Source organism: Cervus canadensis, chromosome 25 (assembly GCF_019320065.1).
Source record: "Cervus canadensis isolate Bull #8, Minnesota chromosome 25, ASM1932006v1, whole genome shotgun sequence".
NCBI lineage: Eukaryota > Metazoa > Chordata > Mammalia > Artiodactyla > Cervidae > Cervus > Cervus canadensis.
The window spans coordinates 48,977,444-49,004,974 of NC_057410.1; the positions used below are offsets into that span (position 1 = coordinate 48,977,444).

The following is a 27,531-nucleotide window of genomic DNA, read 5'->3' on the forward strand; positions in this document are numbered from 1 at the left end:
CCCTTTTCTCTACACCCTCTCCTGCATTTATTGTTTGTAGACTTTTTGATGGCGGCCTTTCTGACCAGTGTGAGGTGACACCTCTTTGTGGTTTTGATTTGCAATAATCAATAAATGATTATTGATAATTAGTGATGCTGAGCATCTTTTCATGTGTTTATTAGCCACCTGTATGTCTTCTTTGGAGAAACGTCTGTTTAGTTCTTTGGCCCACTTTTTGTTTGTCCCTGAGTAGGCTAGTGCTCAGGGCAGGGGTAGGTGCCTACTTGGAAGTGAAGTGAAGTGAAGTTGCTCAGTGGTGTCCGACTCTTTGCGACCCCACGGACTGTAGCCCACCAGGCTCCTCTGTCCATGGGATTTTCCAGGCATGAATACTGGAGTGGGTTGCCATTTCCTTCTCCAGGGGATCTTCCTGACCCAGGGATTGAACCCAGGTCTCCCTCATTGCAGGCAGACGCTTTATTTACCGTCTGAGCCACCAGGGAAGCCTACTTGGGGAGGAGAGGAAAACAGGATCTACTAACTGGTTTTAGCAAAACAATTAAAAAAATTTTTTTTTGCTTTATGTAGGAAAGAGATATGAATCTCATTTTATGCTATATTTTATATCTTACTTGTGTTTGAAAACATTTTGATTTTTGGAGATACATCAAAGTAAATTTTTATTGGAGTATAGTTGCTTTCCAATGTGTGTTAGTTTTTGCTGTAGGGCAAAGTGAATCAGTTATACATATACACATGCCCACTCTTTTTTAGATGTCCTTCCCAGTTAGGCCACTTCGGATCATTGAGTAGGGCTGACATTTCCTCCTTCGGGTAATCAGACCCCAGTCCAGGGATGGACCCCATGTCTCCTGTGCCTCTTGCATTAGCAGGCAGATTCTTTACTGCTGGGCTACCTGGGAAGCCTTATCTGTTTTATACACAATATCAGTTGTGTATATATGTCAATCCCAATCTCCCAGTTCATCCCACTTCTGTCTCCCATCCCCTCCTTGTTTTCACAACAAATGCTATTTTGAGGTATCTCCAAAAATCAAAATATTTTCAAACACAACTAAGATATAAAATACAGCATAAAATGAGATTCTTGCCTATTTCCTACATAGAGCAAAAATTTTTTTTGAAATTGTTTTGCTAAAACCGATGAGCATATTTTACTAATCTGTTTTTCTTTCCTCCCCAAGTAGGCTTCTACCCCTGCCCTGAGCACTTAGGGCTAGGGGAGGTGGAACTGGTGACCACCACACCACTTGGCTACCAAGGATCAATCTCACGTTTTACAAATGAGAAAGGTGTTCTCCATATCTGTGATTCTATTTCTGCTCTGTGGATAAGTTCATCTGTACCATTTGTCTAGATTCCACATGTAGAGATAGTATACAATATCTGTTTTTCTCTGTCTGACTTATTTCACTCTGTATGACAGTCTCTAGGTCCATTCATATCTGTGCAAATGGCACTATTTCATTCCTTTTTATGGCTGAGTAATATTACATTGTGTGTGTGTGTATACACCACATCTTCTTCATCCATTCCTCTGTAGACAGATACTTAGGCTGCTTTCATGTCCTAGCTATTGTAAATAGTGATGCCATGAACACGGGTGCATGCATCCTTCTGAATTATGGTTTTCTCTGGATGTGTGCCCGGGAGGGAATTGCTGGGTCATATCATAGCTCTATTTTTAGTTTTTTTTAAGGAACCGCTGCAGGATTTTCCACAGTGGCTGTACCGTGCTACATTCCCACCAACACTGTAGGAGGGTTCCCTTTCCTCCACACCCTCTCCAGCATTCACTGTTGTAAATTTTTTGATGCTGGCCATTCTTACCGGTGTGAGGTGACCCCTCATGGTGGTTTTGATTTGCATTTCTCTCTGATGAGTGATGTTGAGCACCCTTTCATATTGGCTGTCAGTGGGTCTTCTTCAGGGAAATGTCCATTTAGATATTTCCCCTATGAAATACAAGGGACATTTGCTCCTCTTTCTTGGTATTTCCAGCTGAGCTCATTGCCCTTACTCACAAACCAGTTTTGGAGTCAGCCTAGATTATGGTCAGAGCACTGCAGCTCTCCGTGGGCTAGGTGTAGGAAGCCCTGAGACAGGCTTGCTCTCATCTGCCCATCTGCCTCACCCTGCTTCCTTCTTTCAGTCTGAGCCTCATTCGTGCCTGCCATCCTGTTGGTCTGCTGTGCTTGAGAGACTGGTACATCCAGCTCTGCGCCTCCTTCCTCTCTGAGCATTCCTGTTTCCCCTGGTTTTCCTGTTCATCTCTCACCTCAGCATCTTTGGCTCAACCATAACCTGGTTGTATTGTAATCAGTGTTTCTCTGCAGCCTCAGCAAGGTCTAGGTAATTAGCTGTAGCCAATCCTCATAGTCGCAAATGTACCCTTAGGTGCTTACAAGTTTTTCTGCAGCTCTTCCAGGCCCAGGTAGAACTAGGTATCTAGAAATGTCGAGTGCTAGAGGGCTATGGAATTTCACGATCACATTTGGGCCGTGGACTGCCACAAGGAGTTACCCTGTCCTGTGCAAGAATAGGGGGAGACCAGGCACCTTTCTTCCTGGGTCATCTGGGCTTCTGACTTTTCTCTCTTATGACTCAGGGGTTGATGTCCAGTGGGAATCTATTTAAGCAACCTCAGAAAATCTAGGGTCTGTTGCCATTCCTGTCTTCCTCAGTCCTAGATGGGGAGCAGGGGTTGGCATGGGTCCTTGTCCCTTTTAACAGAGAATTCATACCACCCCTTTTTGATCAACATTCACTGTACCTTTATGGGACAGTTATGGGGCTGCACCTTGCTTGATTTCTCAAATGAGATCACCTCTTAAAAATTTTTTCTGGCTATGCCACAGGGCATGTAGGATCTTATTAATAGTTCCCTGACCAGGGCTGGAACTAGCGCCCCCTTCAACTGAAGCAGAGTCTTAAACACTGGATTGCTAGGGAAGTCCTGAGATCTCCTCTTAATCTCACATACGGTCTAAACGTAGAGGAGTCAACTGATTCTCCCTTGCTATTTACTCTTTTGAACTTGATCTTAGGCAGTCAGCTGTTGAGACTGAAGAAAAGTTATTTTCATACTGTCAGCCTGGAGATTTGACAAACTTTCTGCAAGATACCAAACATCCAATACATAAAGCTTTCACAATTTTGGCTCAATACATATACAAGGTTGTAAATGCTATGAACCATTACAAAAGTACCCTACTTTGTTTATATTAAAAAAATAAAAATCCTTCTAGGTTAACTTTTTTCCTTCATTCAAAATGGTAATAGTTCTAATGAGTCCCATAGTCAGGGGTGGGGGTTAGTTATTGGCAATTGAAAATATCTAGTTTGTTGAATAAAAGAAAGTTAATAAGAAATGTGTGTTGCTTTTCAACCACTAATGTTAATCTCCATGCATATCAGAGTAGTAGTAACATAGTACTGCTTATTCTTAGCTTTCACTGATTCTAACTCTCAGGTCGGATCACTTGAATCCTAGAGATTAGGGTTGTTTATCATTTTTGGAGACTCCTGTCTTTCCTTACTCTACTCTCTCTTGCCAGGATTATGGGGAACACAGACACTGCTTTGCTGAAATTCCAATGAGGCAATATCTTATAAAAATGATCATGCCAGGTATAAGACTGATTAGTAAAAGGGCAGGGTTACAGGCTTTTAAAAACCACTACAATTCATAGTTCTCCCTTATTGCTGGTCTCTCCCCTTCTTTTATTATTATTATTATTATTTTCCAGCTGGAGGGAGTGTTGAGACTGGGACCTCAAAATCATCATTGGCCTAGGGTAGCCAGTAAGGCAGTAAGATGCAACTGTTCTACAGGGTGGCCAAAACGTGAGGGTAAAAGACAGCCATGTCTTTTTCTGGGTTTGATTGGTTTGCAGTCACTCCAGATTCATAAGCACATTGTCTAAGCTTGCTTTTTCAAAGTCTCATTAATCTTTGCTGTTTGTTCATCTCCTGCTTCCAAACATGCCCTCACCGCACGCTCTGCCCCATGCTTAGCAACTCTAAAGCATACTCTTTTCTCAGTTCAAGAGAATCGGAATGGAAGATTCCCGGGTTGGTGCTTGTTCAGGAGATTTTCAAAATGAATCATTAGAGTGTGGGGATTTGCTGTGGATGACGGGTCAGGTAATTATCTGAAGTTATCTAGTGTCAGAACTCAGGTCTTTACACAGAATTCAAGCCCAGGCCCTGACACAAAAGCCTGTCATCTGGGAGTGATCAAAGTGATGTCGCCTTATTCTCTCTTCTTAATCCTTTGGAATGTCTGTCTCCCCAGCTAACCTTCCCTGTTATTCCAAAGGTGACTTGGGGGGTAAGATTGAAATCCATGAGCTGAGGACTGAATACAGAGCTCCATTTCCACCCAGGGTCTGAACACCCATCTTTAATCTCTTTTCTCTCAAATGGCAAGGACATTGACCTGGTTAGCCCTGAGGTTAAATGATTTGTCCAAGTGGCCGCATGAGTCACTTCCAGACCATGCACTGTAAGTTGTCTCCAGCACAAGTCTCTGAAGAATTGAGCATCTATTTTTTTTCTGGGAAATAGGGATTTAGTTTTAGGATGGTTTCTTTCTTTTCATTTTTAGCAGATGCTATGGTTGAGTCCTTGGTGAGTCCAAGCTGTCACCCCCCGTTTGGCTGGCAGGAGCGCCTTGTGTGCAATAACTTTCATGTCTGAATGGCCCCAAATAGAAACATCAGCCTGGGAACTGTTTCCTAGTTTGAAAAGTTTAGCTTGTCAGATTAGATTTACACTGGCTGAATTAAAGTTGATGGGAAGTAATCCAAGACAACCAAATGAGGGCATTTCTCCCAAACATTATGATGATTAGAGGAGAGAAATAAATGAATTTATCTGGAAGTGAATTGAGCTGAGGGAGAGAAAGGAAGCATCAGGAAGAAAAGGGCCTGAGGAACCAGCAAGAGCTGGTTTCCCCTGTGATTTGTGTATTTGTGCTTTATTTGTGTGTGGTGGTCCTTTTTCAGATAAGCCACCTGCAAGGTGAGAACGAAAGGACCAAGAAAACATCTTCCTGTTTTCATCTCCCAGACATGCAAAGGGTCCCGGATACCCTCCTTTGAAGAAGAATCCCTAATACTTCTCCCACTCTTCTCAGGTAATTGTGCTAGATACTTACATGTCTCATTTAATCCTATCTGCATCCCTTTGAGGACAGGGGCTCAGTATCCCCATTTGGAAGACATGGGGCTAAGGCTTATGGAAGTTAAATCGCACAAGGTCCCACATCCAAGGAAAAGCGAGGCTTTGAACTCATTCCTGCCTGATTCCAGCCTCAATGCTCATAAGCGTGTCTACGTTGTTGGCAAGGGATGTCAGTCCTGTGTTCCTTTCATGACCAGTCCAGTGACCATAAAGAGACAAGTTAGCTCTGGGTCAGCAGGGCGACAGAGACATCCTCCTATAATACATTATTCACCAGGCCAGTCCTTTCACTACAGTGTAGTAAACGTACATTTTCCTTCAAATATTCTTTGTACGCGGTTAAAGAAAAGTGATCAACACAAATAGGATTATAGAAGAGAACATTTTAGTAGTTTAGTATCAGTCTGTGAATAAGCAAGTATCTCTCTATGTCATGTTCTGTTCTAAAATTGTAAAAGGTGCACAGGATTGATATGGTGTTTTGATGCCACATCTGGGTCCTTGACCAAGAACGTATAAGCTCCAGACGACATCAGACTATTAAAGGTCCAGAAGCATAAGTTTCAGTGCTAAGTGCTTTGATTCCGAGTGTTAAGCATGCCTGGGGAAGGGGATGGTTTGTGTGGATCTTTAATGTGCTGTTTTGAAGAACATAGAACTGCGGTGTCTTAGAGAATTGGAAGAATTTGCTAATAGAAAGTAGAAGGAAATGAGGCACTGAAGAGAAAGGCTGTAATTATTATTTATAACATGCTGGTTACAACTGCAGTGGTAAACAAGGTATAAAAGGAGGGGACTGCTGGAAATATCAGGGCGGGCTTTTATTGCGCATAACAATGTGTGCAAAATCAGCTCATTATCTGTGGCGTCAATATCAGGCAGATGGATGGAGTATGTCAAATTCAGTTTTGTGTGTTGTTTGCAAAATGTTTGTGTTTAAATTCTTAGATAGCAATGTCTACTGTGTTTAACCCATTGGATTATTGTGAGATGATTTTACTACCAGTCACTTCTCTTGCAAAATATGAGTTTTCTTCCCTCACATCAACCAGTTTCCCACTCTCAGGATACTAACTGGGTCCCTTACAAATCAATTCATTTCTGACACCAGCCACCCAGGGTTAGCACAGACCCCGCAGGTTAAGAGCTCAGTCCTACAAGACTAGGATTAGAGTAGGTCCTGCAGCTTCTTTCAGGCGTCAGGCTCAAGTCTCAGGCCTCCTGTACTTCTCTACTTCTGACCAGGTGGCTATGAATTGGAGGTTCCCGTGATGCGCTTCTCAGGTTTACTAATTTGCTGTAATATCTCACAGAATTCAGGGAAACACTTTACTAACAGGATCCTCTGTCCATGGGGATTCTCCAGGCAAGAATACTGGAGTGGGTTGCCATGCCTTCCTCCCCACCCAGGAATTGAAGAGATCCCCAGGAGATCCCCACAGCGGATCTCCCCCATCCAGGAACTGAACCTGCATCTTCCGCACTGGCAGGCAGATTCTTTACCACTTGGACCACCTGGGAAGCCCCTTACTTACTGCTACCGGTTTATTATAAAGGAGACAAATGAACAACTGTAGAATGAGGGATAAAGGCTAAGGTCTAGAAGAATCTGGAGCACAGGAATTCTGTCCCTGTGAAGTTGGGGTGCACCACCCATTTGGCACATGAGAGTGTTTGCCAACTCAGAAGCACCCTAAACCCTGTCACTTAGGAGGTTTTATGGCAGTTCCACTGTGTAGACATGATGATTAAATCCTTGAACACTGGTGACTGAACTCAATCTTCAGCTCCTCTTCCATCCCCAGAGGTCCGGGATGGGACTGAAAGTTCAAGCTTCCAATAAGGACTTGGTCTTTCTGCTAAGCAGTCCCCATCCTGAAGCTGTCTAGGACCCCCTCAGCCAAGAGTTGTCTCATACCAAAAATACTCTTATCATTCAGGGAATTCCAAGTGTTTCGGGAACGCTGTGTCAGGAACAGGGGGAAAAGACCAAATATAGGTTTCTTATTATATCACAATATCACAATTCTCTAGACATGAAACTAAGTTTTCTTGAACAAAACACAATTATAGATTATAATCATATTGGGGCAATATCAGGCAGGTGTCTGCTTGTTCAGCAGGGTAAGTCTGTGGCAGTTTCCCCATTGGTTGGGGTGGCAAATAAGGGGTCTCAGGAATCTCTTAGTGAAGCTCCATTCAGACAGATTAATTCTTTTCTCATAAGTGTGCTCCTTGGAGAAGGAAATGGCAACCCACTCTTGTATTCTTGCCTGGAAAATACCATGGACAGAGGAGCCTTGTGGGCTACAGTCCATGGGGTCAAAACAGTTGGACGTGACTGAATGATTGAGCATGCACGCACATGCTCCTACTGCGTTTTATGCATATATAGCTGCTTTGTATCCTCTAAGGGAGCAGTCAGAGAGGTAAGGTAAAAGTTTTGATACCTTTTATGCCCTAGCATCTTTTCCATGGTATTATTTTGGTCGAGGCAGCTAAAGGTCCTCATAGGCTCAAGAAAAAGGAAATGCACCTCTTGATGGAGAATGTTAACATCACATTTTAAGAAGAGCATATAGGAAAAAAAAAAAGAAGAGCATATAGAATATATGGTCATATTTAGGAAATGCAATCTTCCTCAATATGGAAAGCCTGGAACCACATAAAGTGTTCACAAACATTAACTATTATTAGTATTGCTAAATAAATGTTTCCATAAGAGTGAATCAATATACCTTCCTTTGGCTAGAGCTTCTTACTGTAGTTAAATCATTATTTACTTGTGAATTTTCAGTTTGAGCTTATCTTATTTTTATCTACCTGCTACTTGCATGGATTCCTTGAAATTGAAAAGTTTTTAGATTTTATGTTTATTTTGAAATCATTTCAAACTTAGCAGAAATTTTAATACTAGTACAAAGAACTAACTCTCTAAGCCCACCTGGATTAACCTGCTTTAATATTTTTGCTTCATTTACCTTTACTGTCTCTCTTTTTGTCTACCTTTATTTCTCTACTGACTATTTTAGAGTTAGTTTCAGACATCATACCCCTTTATCCCTTATAGAATGATAGTACCATCATCACTTTCTAGACATTTAACATAGACTATATTCAAATTTTGACATTTGTCCTAATAATGCTTTTATATCAGTTTATTTTCTCTCTGAACCAGGATCCAATCCAGGACCTCAGACTATATTTTAATCTCCTACATTTGAAACAATTCCTCAGTTTGGTCTTTTATAACATTGCTTTTTTTTTTTTCTTTGAGGTGTACAAACCAGATGCTTGGGTAGAAATTGCCTTCTATGCTATTTAGTTGAATTAATGGATTCTTATTTTTTGTTAAATATGTTATAATTCAGTACCACCCCTATGGCAGAAAGCAAAGAAGAACTAAAGAGCCTCTTGATGAAAGTGAAAGAGGAGAGTGAAAAAGTTGGCTGAAAGCTCAACATTCAGAAAACTAAGATCATGGCATCTGGTCCCATCACTTCATGGCAAATAGATGGGGAAACAATGGAAACAGTGAGAGACTATTTTTTGGGGCTCCAGAATCATTGCAGATGGTGACTACAGCATTTCATTTTCCATGAAATGAAAAGACACTTGCTCCTTGGAAGAAAAGCTATGACCAACCTAGACAGCATAGTAAAAAGCAGAGACATTTCTCTGCCAACAAAGATCCGTCTTGTCAAAGCTATTGTTTTTCTAGTAGTCATGTATGGACGTGAGAGTTGAACTAAAAAGAAAGTTGAGCACCGAAGAATTGATGCTTTTGAACTGAGGTATTGGAGAAGACTCTTGAGAGTCCCCTGGACTGCAAGGAGATCCAACCAGAGTATCCTAAAGGAAATCAGCCCTGAATATTCATTGGAAGGACTAATGCTGAAGCTGAAACTCCAATACTTTGGCCACCTGATGCGAATAACTGACTCCTTGGAAAAGACCCTGATGTTGGGAAAGATTGAAGGCAGGAGGAAAAGGGGATGGCAGAGGATGAGATGGTTGGATGGCATCACCAACATGATGGACATGAGTTTAAATATGCTCTGGGAGTTGGTGATGGACAAGGAAGCCTGACTTGCTGCAGTCCATGGGGTTGCAAAGAGTCAGACATGACTGAGCAACTGAAATGACTATCAGTTCATTCATTCTGAAGCTCTAATTGTCCCAGATTGGGTCAGTGGGTGCCCTTAAAGTGGCTCCTGAGTCTTTCTGACCCTCTCTCTTCATGGGCTGCCATGACAAAATACTACAGACTAGATGGCTTAAGTAGTAGCAGAAACTTCTTTCTCATATCTCTGGAGGCTGGAGTTCCAGGTGCTGGTCTATTTGGTTCCTCATGAGAGCTCTCTTCCTGGCTCACAGATGGCTACCTTCGCTCTGAATCCTCATGTGGTGGAGAGAGAAATCTAGCATCTCTTTTTCTTCTTCTAAGGTCACAAGCCCTATTGGATTAGGGTCCTATCCTCATGACATCATCTAACCTTTATCAGCTCCTCAAAGACCCTGGCTCCTTGGGGGTTAAGGTTTCAACATATGATTTATGAAGGGACACAGGCTTTCTTTCAGTCCATAACATCTTGTATCATTTTTTTGGAGTACTTCCTTCCTTTTTAGGATAATAATATACTCTAAATGCTTCTTGTATTTCTTTCTCCTCTTGTGTTTCCTCCTTCCTGTAAGTTCAGGTTCCATTTAGCAAGGAATGGTCCTTAGAAACAAGATCTGCAAGGAAGCATTTATGCAGATCATCTAATGTTGAGACTTCAGACAAAAAAATATTGTGAATTATAAAAGAGTTAGAAAACCTTTCTTGAATTAGAAAGTATGAAGACTTTCTGACTCTTGTCTTAAATGTTCTACTGTTGTTGTCCTTCAGTCACTAAGTTGTGTCTGGACTCCGTTTTCTGTAGCATGCCAGGCTTCTCTGTCCTCTGCTAACTCCTGGAGTTTACTCAAGTTCATGTCCATCGAGTCGGTGATGCCATCCAACCATCTCATCCTCTGCTGCCCTCTTCTCCTTTTGCCTTCAATCTTTCCCAGCATCAGGGTCTTTTATAGTGAGTCAGCTCTTTGACTCACGTTCTATATACAATATTATTTTTACGTCCAATCAATTGCAAAGGAATAATATGAGAGCCATATGCCTAGGCTTTATGAAGTGAGGCTCTATTGAGTACTGAGTCAGGAGAGTAGAGGAATTGAGAACTAGTAAGAGGTCAGGATGCAGGAAGAGGGTACAGAAATTGTGGGACACCCACTTTTCAGAAAACTTGTAAGAACCAGCAGACAAACAGCCCCATTTTGAACTAGTGACTGTATCATCTAAACTTAACCAGTCATAAAGCTCAGTTGACACTCCAAGGCCAATATGGCCTTAGAGACCATTTGTAGTTTTTGACTTAAGCTCCATCTCAAAGCTCTAACTTCTCGCTGTAGGATCAGATTTCCCTGTCTTGCACTGAACTTGGATAATCTTTGTCCATCCTAAATCTTTTTATTTCTTATCCTTGCTGATTACTTAGGGCGAGAGACTTGGTAGGGGCAAAAGGAACCCTGGCACTGGTACTCACTGATTATACACCTTTAGATGACTGATTGACTTATTGTGTGAACCCAAGTCCCTCCTCCTTTCTGGTCTTCCGTTTCCTTGTGTGTAGAATGAGAGGCCAAGTCTAAATTATCTCTCAATTCTTTTCTAGCTTTCAAGTTCTCTGAAACCCTCCCTGCCTAAAATCTTTAAAGTGTGAATTAAACTTGCAGATGAAGATAAATTAGCAGAGGAGCCGAGTGCCTTACAGACGTACAGTCTTCAGAGCCCAGCAAGCCTGCCTATTGGAGTGCGCTTTCTTTTTACAGCTGTGAAGAGAGGAATCAGCACACTAGCTATAACTTCATATGACTAATGGTAACCATGGCGACCACTAAATATTCCTTCTAGACCTTGCATCTGCACAGCTCAGTGAAGCAGAGGAAATAAACGCTGCTGCTTTGAAAAATGATAAAAATAATCTGAACCAGCGACAGGCTTGGAAGGAGAGGAGAGATCTCAAATGTGAAGGTCAAGTCATTTCATCTCATTATCTCTCAGGCCTTTGTTTAATCTCAGGAGGCATTTGATGCCAACTAAATGGATAGGTCACAGGCCTGAGGGATGGAGAATGAGACTTCTGAGGCCCTTGGCTAATTTTCAAAGAAGCTTCTGGGGTTCTGACAATATTTGCTGGATTGGTGTGATGACCCCTATGTTGAAACACTGAAAATGAACATTAAGGCCACTACAAGACGCCCCCATGGCTTATGGTAGTTCTTGATGTCAGGGCATCTTAGTGGCTTAAGGACAAAGTAACTAGAAGACCGGCCAAGGTCAAATCACAGTCAGAGAGCAAGAATATAGGCAAGACAACTGGACCTCCCAAGCCCTACAGATTAGACAAGGAGAATGGATGACAGGTCGACATCATCTTGGTAAAACATGGGACAAGCTCCAGAAAGACTAATGCCATGATGCATCCCAGGAGACATAAACGAGTGGATTACTGTAGAAGGGGGTAGGGTCTCTGAGAAACTGGAGAGCCTATGGCCTGTCTCAAGAGGGCAGCCTATTGTTGCCATGGCAGATCCAGAGCTCCCATCTTTCAAGAGAGGCTATAAATCTGGATTTTTAAAAAATAATTAAATTTCTTAATTATTTAATGTGTATGGGCTGCCATTTTGCATCCTCTGAAATTGCAGTCCCATTTTGAAAATGAACATAGGAAATGCTAGAGAAATGGGATTCTGTATAATGACTTGTACAATGACCATGAGACCATGAACATTCCGAATCCAATCAGGTTGGCCTGGGTTTGTAATGGCAGGGAGGTCTGTGTGTGATGCTCTGAGAAGTTGGCATTTCAGGAATTACAGTGTGCTTGGTTTGGAGACCGAATACGTCAACAGATGGAAGATGATCTGAATGGCAGGTTTGAAAGGGGTCTAGGAGGACACATGTTGCAGTCCGTGTCCAGCACCAGGGGCTGGGAGCACCCTTCCCAGCTAGTGGCAAGTCAGTCTTTGTGAAGTGATTTCCCCTGGTTCCTCGCCCCCTGTATTCACCTGCATTCTAGTAGACACATGAGCTCCAAGAACTCTGCCTTGAGCCAGTCCTATGCTTTAGGCTACTGTGGAGTCTTCACATAAGTCATAAACACACGATTAAGGTGGGGAGTGAGGGGGCAGAGAGCGCAAGTAGACAGTCTGACCGAGGACAGAAGCCAGCATGTGTAGAACTGACCACCCTTCCATCCACTGCGTCACCCCCCTGGGCAAGAGGCTGGGTACTGGGCAACAAAGCTTAGCACCTGGGCTCCGGTAGGGAGCAGTGGATTCTTTTGCCCTTTTGAAAAGCATAATTACTTTCCAGATTACAGGATTATTATAGGAAAATCTGAAAACCGGAAAGAAAAGGCTTCTAATCATATTATGACATAGAGATGAAGAGGTAGTTCACAGATAAGAGAGAGCTATCAATAAAATGTCTTGTGGGAAATTACTCTGGTGCAGTGCTAGCCTCCACGTGCCATCCCAGACAAGTTATTATAGAAGTCACGAAACGGAAAGGCTCACAGATTCACTTAACATGCTGGAATGATGTAGCTCCCTGAATCAGTATAGAACAGAGTGAGAAGCAATGGGAGGAAACAATGCACCCAGGGCAGGTGCATGCGGGCAGCGGGACCACAGAGCCTGAGCCTGAGCCTGTGCTGTGGTCTTCACGTGTCCTGGCCGGCTGCCGCTCAGCCTGCCTTCCTGGCCAGGTGCACATGAGGGAAGCAAGGGGGTTCAGAGGGCTCCCCTGGGGACTCAGACAGTAAAGAATCTGCCTGCAATGCAGGAGACCCAGGTTCGATCCCTGGGTCGGGAAGATCCCCTGGAGAAGGGCATGGCAACCCACTCCAGTATTCTTGCCTGGAGAATCCCATGGACAGAGCCCGATGGGCTACAGTCCATGGGGTTGCAAAGAGTCGGACACGGCTGAGTGACTCGCGCGTGTGCACACACACACACACACACACACACGTGTTCAGGCAGATGGAAGATGCTTAGAACCAGCACGGATTTCCTCTCTGGGAAAGATGCAGTGGCAGGTATACTGAGCACACAGATGAGCATTTTGTGTATTTGTGCATTTTCTAGGCAGAGGATAGGTGGGCCAACATGGGGTGATAACGGTCATCACCAGTGTGTGGATAATTTAGGGATGACATAGCCATCAATCTGGAAATGACATTTGTACCTTATTACAATAATACTTAAGGTTTATTGGTGTAGTGTTTGAGCCATTGACACTGGTGCTGGTGGTGGTGGGCATCCTGCCCAAACTTTGGAGACTCTTAACTCTTTACCAAACAGGGAATGACAGATGGAAGTATATTCACTGCTGCCTTTGTGTGAAGAGAGTGTGATGCTTCCTCATGAAATCCAGAATGGGCTCATATAAAAAGTAAGCAGGGTCAGAATGGGTCTCATATGAGTTTCCCTTTAAGAGCTAAAGAGTGTTTATTGCTCAGTTGTATCTGACTCTTTGTGACCCCATGGACTGTAGCCCCCAGGCTCCTCTGTCTATGAAATTCTCCAGGCAAGAATACTGGAGTGGGTAACCATTCCTTTCTCCAGGGGATCTTCCCAACCCAGGTTCCCAGGGATTGAACCTGGGTCTCCTGCATTGCAGGCAGATTATTTACTATCTGAGCTATCAGGGCCTAAGCCAGCATTATTTTCATGCAGGCATTTAGGTCTGTGAAGACCTCAAACCTGCAGACAAGAGAGTAAGTGTACGCAGTAAGATGAGTGGAGGACAGAAGCCCACAGAGAAGACCAACATCTAAAGGGCAGGTGGAAAAAGAGGGGCATGTGAAGGGGATGGAACAAGGACAGTCAGAGCTTGAAGGACCAGGAGATGATGCTGTCACAGAAGCGAGGGTGCTCCGTAAGTCCTGCTGAAGTTAAAGGGTCTGGCCGTGAGCTACCGATGAGAATGTCTTCAGGAGGGAGGGAGAGGGTAGACCGCCAAAGTGAAGGCAACATCTGTTGTGCAGGATAGACGGTGAGGGAGAGATACTGCGTAATCCTGAGCGCTTTGTCCTGATGGTGTCGGGAAATCAGAGTGCCATTTTTGCGTTCTCATCTTTGAAATCACGTCACTCCACAGTGGGGTTTGTAGCCTTCCATCCCTCTACCTGCCCCTTTCTTTCATTCCACACTTCTAAGGGGTTTGCCTATGTGCACATTCTTTTTCAGATGTCTAATTCTGACTCAGAAAATTGCTGGTTTCAACTCTTTTGCCAGATGGCTGAGGAAAGAGCAATTGACTGCTAGTGCTAAATGCCTGTGTCAGAGCCCAAAGCAGCCGATTCCAATTAACATAAAAAGCAGAACAGAGCTCCTAACGTGCAAGTGTAAGATGATGGGATGATGAAACCTCCTCCTGGCTGAGAAAGGAAAACATACAACATCCTCTGTCCTCTCAGATCCTGGTCCACGCCACTGGGTTGAGGGGGGGATGTATTCACGAATCAGAGGGGACTGCAGAGCAGTACCCTCAGAACAACCCCCTCGGTTCCTTTCCATTTGGCAGGATGAGGGGTGGTCCTCAAAGTCGCATGTCAGAAATCTTTGCTTTATTTGTTTGGGTGGATGGAGTACAACATTGTTTTTAGCGCAACTTCCTGTTTTCTCAAATGAGACATTTCATAGAAGAGAGTGGTACTAATCTTTCAGTGGATGATATAGATAAAGAGCTTTTGATTTTTCACATTTTTTAAAAGTCTATCTTTTTGTGGGTAAGATATTTAGAGATGCCAAAATAAAAATGAAATATAAAGAACTAAGTGGAGATATTTTTTTGCTACCCCATTTCCATCTACTCTATTTTTTTCTGCCCTTAAGAAATAGTCATTTTAATTATTCTCTTGCTTATTCTTCCAGTATTTCTTTATGCATATGCAAGCATATATGAATTTATTTATGTATACTTATATATGTATATATATATTTATTTCCTTTTTCCCATAAAAGACAGTATATTATATATATATATGTTTTATTTTTTGTTACTGAATAATATACTTGGACTCATTAGAGAAAGACCCTGATGCTGGGAAAGACTGAAGGCAAAAGGAGAAGGGGGCAGCAGAGGATAAAATTGTTGGAGAGTGTCAGTGACTCAACAGACATGAATGTGAGCAAACTCCAGGAGACAGTGGAGGACAGCGGAGTCTGGGGTGCCACAACCCATGGGATCCCAGAGTCAGACAGGACTTAGTGACTAAACAACAATAATGAATATATTTGGAGATCTTTCCACATTAATACACAGAGAGCCTCTGTGTTCTGTTACTTTATTTTTTTTTTGCTTCCACGTCATATTCCGCTGTATGACTGTCCCCTATTTTTGGACATTTGGATTGTTTCTAGGTTTTCTTATAACAAACAGTTCTCAGTGGATGGTCTTGTACATAGATCCACTATGTGATGTGTGAGAGGACCCATAGGAGAGCTTCCCAGAAGCAACATCGTAGTTAAATGCATCTGTGATTCTGATGGATATTGGCAGATGTCCTTCCATGCCGCCTGACCATTTTGCAACTGTCAGGCACGGTGTGGGAGGGCCTGTTCCCTTCAATGTAAGTAACTGAGTGTGGCCAAATTTCTGCTTTTTTTTCTTTTGGTTTATTTTTGTTGGTTTTGGTTAATCTAATGAAATGGTAGCTTAGGGTGGTTTTCTTTTTCTTTTTTTTCCCCATTTTTATTAGTTGGAGGCTAATTACTTTATAATATTGTAGTGGTTTTTGTCATACATTGACATGAATCAGCCATGGATTTACATGTATTCCCCATCCCGATCCCCCCTCCCACCTCCCTCTCCACCCGATCCCTCTGGGTCTTCCCAGTGCACCAGCCCTGAGCACTTGTCTCATGCATCCAACCTGGGCTGGTGATCTGTTTCACCCTAGATAATATACATGTTTCGATGCTATTCTCTCAAAACATCCCACCCTCACCTTCTCCCACAGAGTCCAAAAGTTGTTCTGTACATCTGTGTCTCTTTTTCTGTTTTGCATATAGGGTTATCGTTACCATCTTTCTAAATTCCATATATATATGTGTTAGTATACTGTATTGATCGTTATCTTTCTGGCTTACTTCACTCTGTATAATGGGCCCCAGTTTCATCCATCTCATTAGAACTGATTCAAATGAATTCTTTTTAATGGCTGAGTAATAGTCCATGTGTATATGTACCACAGCTTCCTTATTCATTCGTCTGCTGATGGGCATCTAGGTTGCTTCCATGTCCTGGCTATTATAAACAGTGCTGCGATGAACATTGGGGTGCATGTGTCTCTTTCAGATCTGGTTTCCTTGGTGTGTATGCCCAGCAGTGGGATTGCTGGGTCATATGGCAGTTCTATTTCCAGTTTTTTAAGAAATCTCCACACTGTTCTCCATAACGGCTGTACTAGTCTGCATTCCCACCAACAGTGTAAGAGGGTTCCCTTTTCTCCACACTTAGGGTGGTTTTCATTTGTAGTTCTCTCATTATTCTTTCTTCAGATAATAGAATATTCTTATTTTTCTTTGTTTTCATGATCTCTTGGAGAGTTATGACACGATGATGCAGGGGAAAAAACATCTTTTCAGGGCCCCACTCTTGGGCTTTAAGGGCTTCATAAGACTCTGGGCTCTCTGCCATGTCCTTGTGTGTTAGTTTGTTATTTCATGTTTCTTTTTAGTGGCTAGTGATCATAATAATAACCAACTTTTATTGAGTATTTATTCTATACTAGGCATGATCCTAAGCACTTTATGTATGAACTCATTTACTCTTCAAAACAAACCCGAAAGCAGCTCTATGAAGGAGAGTTGCTATAATCTCTGTATGCGGAAACTGAGACCCAGAAAGGTTAGTAAACTACCTGAGATGACAAAGGCAGTCTCTCCTAGAGTAAACAGCAGTCCCATTTTTCCTGGGATCATCTCAGTTTTGTCACTGAAGTTCCCATATCCCTGAAATCCCTCATTCCTGGTACAGTTTGATCACCCCAGTCTGGTCTCAGAGTCTTTGCGTATCACTATTAAACTCCTCTGAAGACCAAAGGGGCTTGGGTGCTTGTAAGCAGAGGAATGGGAGAGGTGATGTTCCTAAGGTGTAAGACTTAAATTGCAGTTTCTTAGTTTTATTCAGTTAGACTGATGCCAAGCGGAGTAGGAAAAAAGAGGGTAAGGCCGTTTCCTCTAATCAGATAGCAGTAGAAATGGCCATAGAAGAGGGCAGTTAATGCAATCACTGTCGTGAAAAACCCGTGTGGAGATCTAGTAAATAATAATAATCATCTTGTCACTGTGGTAAGTGAAAAATGTTCATGTGCTATCTCAATTACTCCTCCAAGTAGCCCTATGTGATGGGTAGTAATATCACACCCATTTTACAGAGAAGAGGTTAAGAAACTTCCTAAAGGAAGGTTGATTGATACTCAAGTCTGCCTGCAGAGCCCATGCTTTAAAAAGCATGATTTCTTGTTCAGTAGCTCAGTCATGTCCGGCTCTTTGCGACCCCATGGACTGCAGCACACTAGGCTTCCCTGTCCTTCACCATCTTCCGGAACTTGCTCAAACTCATGTCCATTGAATCGGTGATATTTACCGAAATATAAGCACATATTTCATTTTTAACTGGGCCCTTAATGACTATCCACAGGAGAGACACTCAGACAAGGAAAGTCTGAATCTTTGGGTTTGCTGCAAGAGATGCTGGTTTGTGTTTAAACAGCGCAGCTCATTGATGCAAAATGCCAACAGTGAGGAGTTCCACAGCTCTGGGGAGGATGCCTTGTGTGAACTTGCCGACTCTGTGAAGGGCAGCCAGGGAGGTTCTGCTGTCTTTCTGCTGCTGGGAGTGGTGCTGAGTGTGTCTCCCTCCCTCCCTCTGGATTTAGGCACCTTCAGTATAAAATGAAGACAGGTGTTTCTTATTTGCTTTTGAAGACCCTTCTAGTTCTAGGTTCACGACTATCCATACAACCCTGATTTTTCAAGCGACCTTATCTTTGAGGAAAACAAGGCCTCACTGTAAAAAAGTCTGTAGCAAGTGCATTGTATATATAAATTGCTGTAATTCAAGAATGAAGTTGGTTAGAGGGCTCTGGTAACAGAATTTCTAAAACAGCCTCCCAGATTGGGGTTGAAATATTCACACCACTGCTCCTGCTTTTCTTTTTTTTTCATTGCAAAATAGGTTTTATTTGTTAAGTTATCCAATAAGATTATCACACAAAAATAACTATATGGCTAGGCTAAGTGCAAAAGGTGCTCAAGTTTTAAGAACATCACAGGTGGGCCACTGCAGGTTCCCTGTGCCCCCGAACAAGGGGTACAAAACGTGCTTCCTGCCCCACGGGGCACAGGAATTTCCCCACTTGGATCAGGAGCATGACCTGTGTGCGGATTCATAGCTCTTCATGGCCCGAGAGGCTCCTGACCTCTCCCCAAGTTTCCCCATCAGTGGCCTGCTTGGGATCAAAAGATCACCGGCTGGGGACCTTGGGGCCCCGGGCCTCTTCCCAGGCCTCCTGGTGGCCTAAGGCTGCCTCCTTCCTCGCCTCGGCGGAGAGTTTCAGAACTTCGCCGAAGCTCCTTCGCAGCTCCAGGTGCGGCTTCTGGTCAACTCCTTGAGTTCCCTCATCAGGTCCAATGCCTTTGCGTTTTCTTCTGAGCTGCCGATGCTAAATCATTCCAGCAGACGGCGTGTGGTCGTCCGTTCCCGCTGAGACTCGTCTAAGAAGAGCTGCCTGTCCCCATCCGGGTGGACGGATTGCACGGGCAGCGCGTGCGTCACGGTGCCCAGGGCCGTCGGGCACGTCTTGTACTGTCTGGGAAAGCGGCTGGCCACGACCTCAAAGGGGCTCAGCATCGCGATCCGCGCGTCCAGGGCATCTGCCAGCTCCCTCTTCCTCTGGCAGAGATGTCTGCGCTTCAGCTCCTACATCTGTTCCTGGAGTTTCTCCTTCTCTTTGCACATTATTTGTAGGTTCTTTTCTGCCTGTTCTTCAAATGTAGACAGGCCGTTCTCCATCTTCACCGTCAGCGGGGTCAGAAGGAGTATCTGGGACTCCCTCATTCCCATAGCTTTCGGGAGATCTGGGCTCTTTACTTGAGGCAGAAAATGATGACGACTCGGCTTTCTTTGACTTTTTTTTTTTTTTTCCAAATTGTGGAGTCAAATTTAGGGCTTCCCTACGTCAAGGCTGTATATTGTCACCCTGCTTATTTGATTTATATGCAGAGTACATCATGAGAAATGCTGGGCTGGAAGAAGTACAAGCTGGAATCAAGATTGCTGGGAGAAATATCAGTAACCTCAGATATGCAGATGACACCACCCTTAAGGCAGAAAGTGAAGAGGAACTAAAAAACCTCTTGATGAAAGTGAAGGAGGAAAGTGAAAAAGTTGGCTTAAAGCTCAACACTCAGAAAACTAAGATCATGGCATTTGGTCCCATCACTTCATGGGAAATAGATGGGGAAACCATGGAAACAGTGGCTGACTTTTTTTTTTTTTTTTTTTGGGCTCCAAAATCACTGCAGATGGTGATTGCAGCCATGAAATTAAAAGACGCTCACTCCTTGGAAGGAAAGTTATGACCAACCTAGACAGCATATTAAAAAGCAGAGATATTACATCTAGTCAAGGCTATGGTTTTTCCAGTGGTCATTTATGGATGTGAGAGCTGGACTGTGAAGAAAGCTGAGTGCCGAAAAATTGATGCTTTTGAACTGTGGTGTTGGAGAAGATTCTTAAGAGTCCCTTGGACTGCAAGAAGATCCAACCAGTCCATCCTAAAGGAGATCAGCCCTAGGTGTTCACTGGAAGGACTGATGTTGAGGCTGAAACTCCAATACTTTGGCCACCTCATGTGAAGAGTTGAGTCATTGGAAAAGACGCTGATGCTGGGAAGGATTGGGGGCCGGAGGAGGAGGGGACGAGATGGTTGGATGGCATCACCGACTCAACGGACATGGGTTTGGGTAAACTCCAGGAGTTGTTGATGGACAGGGAGGCCTGACGTGCTGCGATTCATAGGGTCGCAAAGAGTCGGACATGACTGAGCGACTGAATTGAACTTGTGGCTCAGCTGGTAAAGAATCTGCCTGCCATGCGAGGGACTTGGGTTTGATCCCTGAATTGGGAAGATCCTCTGGAGAAGGAAAAGGCCACCCACTCCAGTATCCTGGCCTGGAGAATCCCACGGACTGTCTGGGCCAAGGGGTCGCAAAGAGTCGGACATGGCTGAGCGACTTTCACTTTCCGACCACACTTTTAACGTTAGTGGTCAGACGCGGCAGTGCCGTGCCCTTCGAGCATGGTAGACTGCGGGTCAACTGTGTTAACCCCACTGCTGTCTTTGCTCTTCTGGAGTGGGCTGGGTTTTGTTCCACCTTCAGGCATCTGCCCATGGGCCTTAGTTGTGTTTGACTCTCTGCTGCCCCAGCGACTGTAGCCTGCTAGGCTCCTCTGTCTGTGGAGTTTTCCAGCCAAGAATACTGAAGTGGGCTGCCAGTTCCTACTCCAAGGGATCTTCCTGACCTAGGAATCGAACCCGTGAGTGTATGCAAAATAGATAACTAATAAGAAGCTACTGTATAGTACAGGGAACTCTACTTAATACTCTGTAATGGCCTTGTGGGAAAAGAATCTAAAAAGGAGTGGCTATATGTATATATACAACTGATTCACTTTGCTGCACACGTGAAACTGACCACCATTGTAAATCAACTATATTGCAATAAACACTAATTAAAAAATAATAAAATGGTCTCCCAAAGATGCCCTGTCCCTGGTCCCTAGAACCCATGAATGTGATAAGATTTCTCTGCTTGTTAGGTTACACTGCACAGTTGGTCCTAAAATAAGGAGGTCGGTCATACAGGATTATCTGGTAGGCCCACTGTAATCACAGGAGCTCTTAGAAACCAAGAGCTTTCTTTGGCTGGTGGCAGATGAGGCCAAAGTAGGAGGCAGGATAGTGGGAGAGATTAAAAGCGCAGGGAGGGGGGGGTGGCCACTGGACACAGCATTGTTGGCTTTGAGGATGGAAAAATACTTGTGCCGAGGGATGTGGGCAGCTTTTAGGAGGTGAGAACAGCTCCTGGCTGCCAGCTGCCAAGGGACCAGGGCCTTCAGTCCTCCGAGTGCAAGGAAAGGAATTCTGCCAATAGTTTGAACAAGGAAGTGAATTCTTCTCTAAAGCCACTAGATAACCTCCCGGCCTGAACACACCTTGATTTCAGTCTCTTGAGACCCTGATCAGAGAACCAGTGAAAGTGCACTTGGATTTCTAACCTGCAGAACTGTGAGGTGATAAATGGATGTTGCTATAAGTTACTCGATTTGTGGTCTTTTGTTCAATCAACAGATAACCAATACATGTCCCCATCCACATTTCCTAGACTCCTCATCTTCTACCTTGAAAGTGAAAGGAAAGTGTGAGCCTCTCAGTCGTGTCCAACTCTTTGTGACCCCATGGACTGTAGCCCGCCAGGCTCCTCTGTCCATGAAATTTCCCAGGCAAGAATGCTAGAGTAGGTTCCGATCTCCAGGCGATCTTCCTGACCCAGGAATCAAACCTGGATCTCCTGCATTGCAGGTGGATTCTTTACTGTCTGAGCCCCCAAGGAAGCCCCTTAAATTAGAACCCAGCATGACTTAGGCTTACTTGTGGGTCATCCCACTTATATGCTACCTTAACACCTGGTCATGTCACATTGTATTGTCCTTGGCTGCTCATTACTTGTCTCTTCCATTGGGTTATAAATCCCTTAAGGAGAATAGTGTGTCTCATTGTTGAAACTTCTGTGCATATCTCAGGGCCTTGATATATAAGGAGTTCTCAACCAACACTTGTATGAAAATGAGATATTAACCTATTCCCAGCATGGTAGTTAGCATCCGTGGATGCTTTTATTGTTATGTGGATTATACCAGAGACTTTTAATGACTTTCTTAAAAAAAAAATCTCATAATCAGAAACCTTGCCATCAAGGAAAACCACTGGTTGAAATGTAAAAGAGCAAATTTAAGCTCTGACTACATTTCTAGCAAGCAGAGTATTTATGGTAATTTGATCAATTAATGTTTTTTTCCAAAGCACTATAGATCCAGGAAGCAAACTAACAGTACCTATTACATACTAAAAACCAAGCTGCAGGGCTAGCATAGCTATATAACTTTGCAGGAGCAACCATTCTTACTAATTTTTATTGTCTTCAGTGCAGTGAGTTCAGTTGTTATATTTTCTGGTTCCTAATAACCAAAAATGTTTTGACTCCATTTTTAAGTTTCAAAAAACTTTAAAAAATGTCTGTTAGTCGAAAGGAGAACATAGGACTTACGGGAAATCCAGATTCTTTTTATTGGCCTAGAGTTGATGTGAAGACGTGGGACAGAACTGAAGTAGTATAATGGAGTCCTAAGTGACATGAGACTAAGATTAGAACTGGAATCATTGTTGTGAAGAGTCAAAATTATACCAGATGCTGGAGTTGAAAGAGTGAAGTAGAAATGGGAAAAGAAATATCAAGATCAATAGCTAAAACCAGAACAGGACTAAGGTTTTGAATGGCAGATTGGTGCTTGGTATATATCATAAGAGTGAGTATTCTGTGTGGACATCGAGCATATTAGTTATGTCCTTAAGAAGCTCAGGTCCTCAACATGTATTAGCTAGTCATGAAGCACTGTGTGTGTGTGTGTGTGTATAGGGTGAAAGACAGGCAATTCATGGAAGGGTGTCCATGCAAATTGGAGCTGAGTGGGAAGATGTTTTTGAATGAAAAAACAAATTGTATATGGATACAAGTTGATTCCTGCTTCTTATAGTGAGTTCTACAGCTTTTATCTAAACAAATTACTCTTGACAAACTTGTGGACTAGAAGGAATCTTTTTGATGTGAAGTGTTGTTTTTTGCTGTGGGAAAAAGAAGGTCTTTGGTAAAACTAGGGATGTGACTCTTGGGCCCAGTTCAGGAAAGTATATATCCCGGCAGCATAGCTCTCTCTAACACCTGCTCAGTCAGTGTTGCAGAGTATTCTGTTACCCTAGTAGTATTCTCCAGTGCTTCAGACCTGATGTTGAAATTTTTGAGGTTATCTCCGTAAATAATAAAGTCCCATCCTGTAGACTTCACCTCAGTGTGTGTTATGTCTAGTTGGAAAATTTATGCACTTTGCACAACTTTCTTCTCTCCCTTTGGGTTTCTTCCAACGCCAGTTCACGGCCCATTTCTCTCTTAAAAAATAGTTGGGAGGAGCTGAGTTTAGTTTTAATTACAAAAATTGGTGTTTTCATGGGTAAACTTCACCAGTATTATTGATCAGATGAAATTGTTTTTATTCCTGATAAGAATTTAGGTTCCATTAGGAGCCAGTAGCTTGAGAGCTTTAGCTGGAACTTTCGAATCTCTTAGGTCCTAGGAATAGCCTTAGCAAGCCAAATATTCTTTTTCTCTCTGGGGGCAGGGTTCATTTTTTATTTGTGCCAGAAGTTGTTCTTTGGTGTTTTAAATTCATGCTATTGTGCTTTGATTACAGTAAGAACTTCATGGCCGTTAATTATTGATGAAGGGGATGATGGCAATGTAATCTCATGAGACCAGGTGGCCTTAACAGGTTTAAAGCTTTGTTCCTCATTCCCATTCAACCCAGCATGACTTTCTCCTGGTATTTTCTATGTTATCAAGGTCTCAGATCATTAAAGAGAAATGAAAATTAAAAAAAAAAAAACTTACCAGAAATTGTAAAGTATCTTAATTCATAAAGTAACTGTTTTGTGTGATCCTGGGGCACCATGCTTTATCTGATCAGACACTTTTCACTGGAAACAAATCTGTCAGGTAGAATTAGTATTTTTGTGGTTGGTAACTGAAAGCATTGCTAGGGAATCTTAATACTTTGCTTTTGGGTTATTATTTACTGTAATATGTAAAACTTAACCACTTCAGTGTCTGATCTAAAAGGTAATCCACCGTTTGCCAAATACTGTGTTAAATGCTGAAAACAGATCAGTAAAGAAAAAAGACAAGTTCTCATAGCACTTATATTTTAATCAGAAAGACAGGCTGTAATTAAATAAAGCAAGAGATAAGTACTATTAAGATAAAAAAGAAACCACTGTGAAGCAGAGGGGTTAGTCACTAAAGCATTGTGAATTCCTAAGAAGATGGGTAATAATATATCTATGATAATCATAATAAAATAAGGTACAGTAGTAGGGCATATGGCTACAGACCATTTGAGAAATTGCTGTTTACTACAATGGCTTGCTTTTTCCTTCAGCTTTTTCTTTCATTCTTTTTTTAAGTTTTCCTACTTATCTTAGAATAGATCCAATCTAATTTCCTTCCCTTATGTAGGCGATGAAATTGTGGCTCAGAGAAGTTACCTGACTTATTCTGGGTTTTGCAGCTAGTTACAGCTAACTGTAGGTAGCTAGTGCTCAGCGCTATGGATTTCCAATGAGTGGTGCATCTCTGTGCTTTTAATTTACAAAATTCCAAATCTGGACTTTTATGGTCTTAGTAACGGGTCTCTTTCACAGTAGTTTTTTTTTTTTTTTAAATCTTATTAGTACTTATCACTTGCTTTATTTCATTACTGCCTGTCTTTCTAGTTAAAATATAAGTGCTATGAAATAAAAGTGCTATGAGAGTTTATCTATTTTCTATACTGATATATCTCAGGATAGCCTGATATATCACAAGTTCTCTGGGCTCCAGGGCTTAACCTTCTATTTGATACCTAATGACAATTTACAGCACCCCTTTGCACTCCCAAATTATTAAGAAGTCTAGCCTTTAATGGGCTTTCAAGTATGGCTTAGTGTTCTAGGTTTTTCTGTGGGTGGACTCTGGAGATTTCACAACTGCTTCTCCAGGCTGCTGAGAATCTCAGTGTGGCCACAGTTTGCTTTCTCAGCCCTTCTAAGACCTAGTTTACAAAACTTTACCAATGATTTGAGGATGACAGAAGAGAATTACTCTGCAGAAAAGGAAAAGTAACCTGAAAGCTAGCTATCACTAGTTCATTGGTCAAGCCACTCAAAAGAGGTCTCTTATTGTCCTCTTAATCTTTCAAACTTCCTCTAAGCCCAGTCCTGCTCCCATGTTACAGGGGCCAGTTTAACAAATCCCTGGACAGAGGAACCTGGCAGGCTACAGTCCGTGGGGTCGCAAAGAGTCAGACACGACTAAGCACGTGTGCACCTTACCACACCATGGCCTTTGGCCATGTCTCTCCTGCCCGGCCTAATGGTCCAGGCCATCAAGTCTTCACTGGCTCTAGAGTTATGGAAGTCCCTTCTTCTCCCAGAGAGCGCCTCAGTCCGCGTTGATAGCAACCTTTGACGAAATCGTACAGAGCAGTTTACTCTTCATGGTCTCGTGTTTTCCATTCTGGGCTTGAATCTAGGGTTTCTTTTCACGTAATCAAATGCTCTAAAAATTTTATCCAAGACAAAAGAGAATCCCTTGCCCACCCACTATGAATGATGCCTCCACTTTCAGCTACATTTTAAAAATATAAAACTAGCAGAAAAAACTTGTCGGCACCTTTGAAATAACTATCTTACATACTTAACAACTAGCTATCAAAATTTCAGTCTTACCACGTCTGGTTTCCGAACAGCTTCTTATATAACCTCTAGAAATTCTCCACTTCTTCTGGGCTAGTTAGTTGCCTTCTGTCACCATCTTCAAAACTTGTTTCAAAACCCAATCATTTTTGGAAGCCTGGTTAGCCCCACATCCTTTTAATCACTTTATTCTTAGCACTTATGTGTTTGGTTTGTGTGAGGACATTTTGCCACATTTCATCATTTGTACGTGTATATTCTCCCAGTTAGAACAAAGAACACAAATGCTTTAAAGACAGATACTTTGTTTTAAGAACCCCTCTTTCTCTGTTTGACAACAATGTCTATTTAGTATTCAACAAATACAACATAGTCTTGTCAGACTGAAATCTATTGTTTACCCCCAAACACTGCCAAAGGCCTTATCATATTTACTGCCTTGCTCTTTCTGTTGTGACAGAGTCTTTCATTTCACCTTCCTACTGAATTTGTCCCAAGTTCAGTAGCCACTTGTCATATGGATTTGGGCATGCCATCCAAGTAAAATGCCCATTCAAGAGGTTGTTTAATCTCACTTGACATGAGAAAATGTAATCCTCAAATTTCATACTGTGATTTTCTATTGCATAACCCAAGGGGGAAATAGCATGCTGAAGTTCCAGAGAGGGAACTGAAGCCAGGGTGTCACATCAGCAGTGCCTTTTCTAGGCGGGGGCCAGTGCATGCATGCATGCTCAGTCTACATCCAGCCCTTGGTCAGACCATGGGCTGTAGCCTGCAAGGCTCCTCTGTCCACTGGATTTTCCAGGCAAGGATATTGGAGTGAGTTGCCATTTCCAGTGCTGGGAATCTTCTCGACCCAGGATCAAACCCACGTCTCCCGCATCTCCTGCATTGTAGGCAGATTCTTTACCAGCTGAGATTTCAGGGAACTGGACAGAGGGAACTGTAATTAGAGACTGAAAAGGTGGTGGAGGGAAGTGTATGTGCAAAAGGAGAACACCTACCGATGGGTCTTCTTGAGAGAAGGAAGATGAGCTGAGGAGGAGAAGCTGTGAAACCTGGGCCAGTATCGCCTCAGGCCCCACTGTGGCCTGAAAAACACCCAGCATGCAAGGAGGAGGTGGAGAGACGGAGGCAGGGAGTGAGGACTGAGTCTTGGAGGTCCACACTGAGTTGGAGAAGTGGCTGAACTCAGTGTCTGTGCTGTTGACACTTTTTAAGCCAATAAAATAAAATGGTAACATCTCTAATATATGTCCTCACCCACCCCAGTGCTTAGCCCCATTGAACCTTTTTTGACTACCATGTAAAAATTTAAGGGACTTTGATTTTCCAGTGTTTGGATTCATAATTATGCTATTTGATAATTATATTACTTACTCTAAGGTTTTTCTTATAAGAAGGATATATATCTCTGATTAGGAATCAACAAAATTAATTCGTGATAGAAATCTAAGACCTACACATCTACGGTGGTTTTAGTGTTAAGCAAAACTACTTCTCTGGGTGTCAAAACATGTGCTATACGTAATTGATGAAATGGACACATAGCTAACAGAATCCAGAGATCTATTTAGAGCCAAATATTTTAGGTTCTGGCTTTCCCTGGTGGCTCAGTGGTAAAGAATCCACCTGCAATGCAGGAGACATGGGTTCG

General features: G+C 42.8%; 1 pseudogene; it reads right to left on the minus strand.

Moving 5' to 3' along the window:
* Nucleotides 1–18,692: 18,692 nt before the first annotated feature.
* On the minus strand, nucleotides 18,693–20,692 carry LOC122427197 (annotated as a pseudogene).
* Between the last annotated feature and the right edge of the window lie 6,839 nt (nucleotides 20,693–27,531).